Source organism: Montipora capricornis, chromosome 10 (genome assembly GCF_036669925.1).
Source record: "Montipora capricornis isolate CH-2021 chromosome 10, ASM3666992v2, whole genome shotgun sequence".
Lineage (NCBI taxonomy): Eukaryota > Metazoa > Cnidaria > Anthozoa > Scleractinia > Acroporidae > Montipora > Montipora capricornis.
In genome coordinates this window covers 36,257,723-36,264,761 of record NC_090892.1, presented here as the reverse complement: position 1 = coordinate 36,264,761, position 7,039 = coordinate 36,257,723, and the positions used below count along the sequence as shown (strand labels likewise).

General features: G+C 37.2%; 1 protein-coding gene and 1 long non-coding RNA gene across 2 annotated transcripts in view; both read right to left on the bottom strand.

Moving 5' to 3' along the window:
- Positions 1-771, bottom strand: part of LOC138021656 (kappa-type opioid receptor-like) — a 6,284-nt gene extending 5,513 nt beyond the window's left edge. The window contains exon 1 of the mRNA XM_068868592.1: positions 590-771. The gene's annotated coding sequence lies outside the window, so the exon portion shown is untranslated. The remainder of the gene's footprint in view (positions 1-589) is intronic.
- Positions 772-3,763: 2,992 nt separating this feature from the next.
- LOC138019796 (uncharacterized) lies at positions 3,764-5,711 on the bottom strand. The gene is made up of 3 exons (XR_011126236.1): positions 5,571-5,711; positions 4,986-5,044; positions 3,764-3,989 (listed from the first exon to the last, which is right to left on the bottom strand). It is a non-coding gene; the product is annotated as an uncharacterized lncRNA (long non-coding RNA).
- Between the last annotated feature and the right edge of the window lie 1,328 nt (positions 5,712-7,039).

Here is a 7,039-nt window from a genome sequence, read left to right as displayed (position 1 = left end):
TGTAAACGAAGACTCCCCTGTATGGTGTACTCACGATTGCTTTAGACCGGAGGTTCCGAGACATTCACCTCAAATCTTGTTAAAAAATCAAATGTGATTCCGCCTTGTGTTCTCTATATCTTATTTATTTATTTATTTATTTATTTATTTATTTATTTCAAGAAGTAACTTATCTGTTGTCACAATTCTAATCTTGTTTTTTAAACCTCAAGTTTTGCTTTTAATCGGAATGAACGTTTCTTTCAATACTTGACCTTCATCAACCGCTTAATAATACCTAGAAATTCAGAATTATGACTTCAATATTTGAATATATTCACGTAAAAACGCTTTCATTTACCAGATAGGCTGTTGGGGAAAACAAACTCCTTGAATGTTAGTTTCACACGCATCAATAGTCCCAATATATGTATTTATGTATATACAAACACTTGCGCCATTCCTTTTAGCAAAAAGGGGATTTAGACTGTCTTGCATCTCGAAAACATTAATTTAGCGCCTAAAACTGAAATATCGTCCACGTTGCTTATACCTGTTTTCCTTCCTCGCGAATTAAATTGGAGAGCCTGCTCAAAGACTGTAAACTTACCTCAATTAGCAAAGTCTGAATACAATCCCCTAGCGTTTTGACCACCCAGGGAACACTAGCACAGACCACAAAATCAAAACTAGATCCGACTGATTTTGACTTCAAAGATCGTGGTCCAGCAAGCGATTAACAAGGTTTTGCGCACTTTGGACAAGAAGCGATTTATATGATCAGGTGGCAGATGAATCTTAACATCATAAAGTGATTAAACCTCGGTTCCTTCGGTGCAATCACTTAAGCATTTTAATTAATCACTAGTATCACGCGCACTTTTTGATCCATCTACGTCATGATAAGGTCGACATGCATCATTTGAACTGGTGGCGTAACAAAATACGAACCCATGCATTTTATTGTTCCCTCTGACTAGTTGTTACTGTTAAAACCTTTCATTAAGTCCACAAACATGCTTTGCCTAAAGCGTGATTCAAAATCCAAAATCTCCTCTGGGGTTCGTACAATCTCTGTTTAATTGCCTCGTTATTCGTTTTCCCAAAGACTTACTGCATAGAACACATTGTATTCCCTACATTTCTCGAACCAAAATTGGAACTTCTGTTCAGATACTTAAGACGAGATTTTTTTGAATATCGAGCAATAAAGCGCGCCAGCGGCCAAAAATCCCATAAGAGCTTGCGCGCATCTTACTTTCAGATCAGGACTTGTGTCGCGGTGGAAGAGCACATAGAAGTTGTGTTGATTGCAAGCGATTAGCCAACCATTTTACACAGGTATTTTATTCAGTCACTTCGGAAAGATCTGTAAAGCTTTGAAAAAGGTTTTGAAGCGGTGAATTTATCGTATTTAGTTTAACCTTCTTGCAAGGTTATAACCAGTACGCAAATTGTTCGAAAAGATCTTTCTGCCGTAAGATTTCGAGTTCTCCGACTCTGCTAATAAGAGATCCAGTCTAGAATTAGTGTGTCAAGACTTGCTTTTGGACTATCTTGAGATTGCTAACCTAGAATGAATTCTTATTATACTTCTATTAAAATAATGTGAACAGTTCTTTTGTCATTGCCTTGTCTGTGACTGGTGATTTGATATTCGAGTTTGAGATAGTCAAGTTGATGTGGAAGCAGCTTCTGTCACTTGCGTTACGGTTCAGTGAGGTTTCCTACAGATCGTTTTCGGACTGCTGTTGTCGTTACAGCTGGGTGTACTCTATCGCTAGACCTTGCAAAAGGTAATTTTGTCCTTTTTTTTTTTTTGAAAGGTATCGAGTATTCGTGGATAGGTTCCTTTAGAGTTGATTTTCAGCTTATCTCCCGCACACTTCTTCCGTAAAAAGTCACTACCGAAGTCCACTTATGTCCAGGTTTGACCCTAATTAGATACACGCCCAATTTTGACATCCAACACAAAGTGTCCCTTTAAGTCTAAGCATTTGCTACCTATTTTCAACAATAAGGTAAGGGTAAAGGTCAGCATTATTTTTAGCTTTGGGTAAATGCAGCAGCTAATCTTCACTTAAAGAATAGCATTTGGGGGACACTTTGTGACATAAATTATCTGTATTCTGAGACACAAGTGATGTTGAAGTTGGCGAGAAGAGAAAGGGGACACTTCGTGACGCTTATTGAAGTCTATGTGCATCTAATTAGGGTCAAACCTGGACATATCTCCCAAAGTCAGTAAATGATTTGTTCCCTGAAGCTAAGAAAACTTTTTTAAAAAAAAGGTTTGGCTGTGTGGCCCTCATAAGCAGTTTAAGGTGGTGTGGTGCATGTTATGTAAGGTTGCACAGGCTGTCACGCAGTGTAAACAAAAGTGTTCCACAGCCCCTGTCTGCAAACAATTCTATTCAAAATCAAGTTGGTTGTGCCCCAGTGTCATATGAACTGACGTCAAAGCGAACTCAGCAGAGGATTTGAAACAAACTTTAAAACTGCGCAAGGCAAAAAGTGGCTGCTAGGAAATTCTTGAAGGCAAATTTGATGGGGTAAACTTTCCTTCTTTTAACTCACATGGTAAAATTCTACCATACATATTCTACCTTACTAGTTGGTTTTTCAGTTTATTTGGATTGGTAATGAAAAGATGAACACAATTCAAGGATCTCCCAAGCCCGCAAAACTGAAAACATGGCATACTGTCATGCTTGTATAACAGGGTAAAAGTTATTACTGGTAACCCTACAAAATACAGTAAAGACCCACACATAAGAACCTAGAATTTTCGAGGTCAGGCTGAGCAGTTTCTAATATTTTAGGCTAATTTTTCATAATTCAGGCTGATTACATGTAGTTTCTTAATAGGTTCTTATTTCTCAGAGGAACAACAATAAATTTCTATATTTTATTCATAAGATATGTAGACAGTATTGCACTATACCTTTATGGAAAACATATTTCTAGAGAAAATCCAATAAAATGCCAATCAAAGAAAACGTATACACAATAGACCTAATCGGCTAACTCAATGTTGTACCCAATTCAAATCTCCCGAGATTAAGATTCTTTGTGTATTGTATTTGCATTATAATGTACCATTCATATTTAAATGATATGGAAATACCTGAAACAAAACGTTTTATTCCCAAAGGGTTTGAATTGGGTACAACATTGAGTTAGCTGATTAGGTCTATAACAGGAGTTTTCTCAAGGGTGATTTTTTTGTAAAAGTACCTCTTTTTCTTTGCCAGGCTCTGCAGGTTCTTATATTTTTGGGTATTTTTAAAATGCCAAATTTCAGCCTGTACTAGGTTCTTATATGTGAGTTTGTACTGTATGCATTATTCCCTAAAATAGAAAACTAATCCAGGCTATAAAGAGTACTCTTTTTGCGTTCTAATAATCAGATCAGAGTCAGTAATTATTACTGACTAATTCAACGTCAGGACATTTTTCCTTTACCTTTGATAATAAAAAAATAAGATCACAATATTTTTCACCTCTATCAGTACTTTGCACGAATACTGGCTTTAGCAATGTTTTGGAAACATGATTGTAAACATGCAAACCTCACTCTCTAGGAGGTGTATCTTACTAGAAGTAAAAAGTAAAAGGAGCAAGCCATTGTCTTCACTTCTTTCAAATTCCATTCAGGAAAAAGTGAATGCAAATGCTAACATCATGGAGGGCTTAGCTCTCAGCTACTCCAGAGAGAGACCTGGAAGTCCCAAATGGGTTGAACTGTTGAACTGTGTGGCACAGCAATACACAAATAAGGAAATTAAGCAAATGTTCAGGTTTACTAACAGTCGAGGAGAAGAAGTATCATGCACAGACTACGAATTAACAAAAGCTAGACTTTATAGTAAGATGTATGGTCCAGGAGCAGCACTTCCGAAAATAAGACGCCAATATAGTCATAAACTTCCACCAGAAACCATTGCTTTTGTCTTAGAATTTATCCATCATCTAGACAGTGAAGAGTATTCATCTTATAAAAGTGGCCCCTGTGATGGAAAACAAAAATCATGGATAAGTGAATTATTGGGAGGAGGAAATCAACCTGTTTTGTGGTTCAATTAAGCAAAACAAGTCTGCCTTTTATGACAGATATACATTGTAAACAGGAATGTGAACAACTGGAGATTAGACCTATAAGCTTTAGTACAATTTTTAAGGGTTTGTCTGCAGGAAATTTCAAAATAATGGCAGAGAAGGCAGGACTCTAATATTTGCACAAAACTTGCGCGGAGCATTTCATCGTGGTAGATAAGCTGCTAACTCGTTTAGGTGAAATGCTGAGGAGCCAACGTAAACCAGACATAACTCCAGGATTAATGAGCAAAGCAAAGACGTTAACAAATAATATATGACTGTTTCCGGTACAAGAAAATTCAGAACGAACATATTTTTGCTACAGTGGTACATCTTCCAACACCATCAACAGGACATTTCAACAGCTTTGCTCTTTCCACACGCCAGCAGTCTAACTTAAGTTTTTTGGCATCACCTTCACTTTTTTGAGCAATAAAAATTCTTGGAAATGATGTGAACTTTCCAAAAAATAATGTACAAGGCAAAGAATGTTGTTGTCCAAATATGAAAAGTACAACCGTCAGGCTGAAGAACGCTCGCACGTGATGGAAGCTCGAACGCAAGTGGTTTCGAATGTCAATTATGTAAACAAGTTGAGGTGTTGTATTGTCAAACTATATTTACGCGACTGGTTCAAAACAATACCACATTTATTTATGTAGCACTGAAAAGCTTTCACTTTATCTTTCTGTATTGTAGTGACATATGTCTGGTACACGATACAATGAACTTACAACAAAGCGGATAAACAGTGCTGCCATAAAGAATTCGTTCACCAATTATATCTGCCACAAAGGAATCGCGAATGATTGGAAAAGTTCATGATTTCAAAAGCATTTTACTATGCAAAGTGAAAGCACCAGAGGTGATGTTCAAAATAACAGTATGATCAGTAATCCAGTACTTACCAAATGGAAGCAGATCTCTTGCTGAAAGGGCGATGTTTAAAGTTGAGAAATGCACTACCCTGCAAGTTTGAGGCGAGATCAGACAACCGGTTCAAATACATTTAAAGCAAATAATGCTCAAATCAAGTGTAGAACATCTAGAAACTTTCAATTAAGACGTGCAATCCTTGGTACAACAAGATTTTTGCAGCGTAGCCTGACAAGAACGAGGTAAGTAATATGGGTTTCGCACAACGGTGTATTTTATTTTCAATTCCCGAACGCATAAAAACTCAAGGATGTATATTCCGCTTACGCTGAAACAACTAACAAAATTACGGTTTCAACAGAACAGGTGAAGTCAAAACCTTCATTCTGAAATGTTGGCAGTTTCATAAAGTTCACAAATAATCTCGTTTGAGCTTTTTTTTCTCAGTGGAAAATCTCGTTCAATGAATTGGAGAACGCATGTTGAGCTCGACCGGCTTAACGCTCGACCCTTACGCTAATTGTGCTTTAACACAGCCTTTCAAAGAGATTTCAGAGTTTTAAAGTATCAATTGTTATTGAAATAACTTAGGTTATAGAAGTAAAACAATTACATACCTTTAATGAATTGATTTGGCAAGATAGTATCGACAGTAAACCGTCTCAAACCGTCAGAATCAGCCATAACTTCTGTGACAAACGGCCGGCATTGTTCGCATCTCATGGCAAGTTTACTGAAGCAAATCTCCCATTTGCATCCTAGGGGTTTTTCTACCACAAAATGCTTCATATCCTTCCGACAAAGGTTAGAAATGAGCCAGGGAACACGACTTTTTGTGAGTCTAAATGGTTATTGCGGCCATCAAAATCTTCCCTGGCGCGAAACACACGTGATTCCAACTAAAATTGACTGGCGGCAAAAGATTATTATGGTATTTTTGGCCGCGCAATGCTCGAAGTTCAAAAAAATCTCGTCTTAATTTCTAGCGCAACAATCACCGCATTCACAAGGACAAGTCGGACGTCTTTCGTTGACACGTTTCTCTGGCAGGCCACTGAGTTTCTGCACAAGAGATTTTTTCAAAAACATTTGACATGGAAAACGTACCTTCGGGAAGGAGACCTTAACAATAAACACAGTCTTGTAAATTATTGAAGTCTCGGGATTTTTTCAGGCCGCTATTGCATTTCCTTTAATTTGGAGGTTCAATTTGTTTTGCGAAAACCGTCAATCATGAGTAAAAGTACTTCACAGCAGAACTTCATATATGAACTTTAGAGGTGGAATGTTTTAAGTATGTTATTTTAAAGCCAGTTTATATCCATTAAAAAGGTATTCTACTGGGAGAGTTGAATTTCCAGGAGGCTCTCAGGCACCTGGAAAGTATTAACTCCAATCAGATTTCCCAAAATCCCTAATTCACGAATTTTCAGTAACAAAAATTGATTTTCGGACCAACTCAACCTCTTCAATTGCCGAAGCAAAATATTCTCTTGACGTTAAGGAAGACGTATTTCAATGAAAGTTTGCGGTTGTACTTTCTTTATTTGAAAGAAAGCTATAAGTTGGTGTGCGGAACATTTCCTGTCAGTCCGGATTCAATTGAGTCAGTGTAATAAAAACAATGAGAGAATCAGTTACGGTAAAATGTCACGTTCGGATGCAAAAATATTGGATTTCGGGCTTTAAAAGCCACTTTCGACTGTTCAACAACGTCTTGAGTTCTATCAAGTTGTATTCCGGGATGGCTCTCAGGAACCGTGTCATCATCAATTCCGATAAGGAGGAAAATATTACCAATTTTTAGAAACTTGAGAAAATTGTACAGAAAGAAAGCTACGATAACTGGTTTTGAGTGTTTTTCTGTTTTAATATCGCTGCATTCTAGCATGGCGAACTCTTTGCTCGAGCTCATTATTTTGAAAGCACCTGTATATACCTCAGGGCATTTGGTGTGCATCAAAAGGTCTCACCTCCTCTTTTTCCTTTAACAGATTTTAAACATTTTTGCTTCTCCAGGTAACGGTACCTTTGCCATTTCTTAGTAGTTTATTTGTTGTATGGTATATTTATTAACATTGTAGGG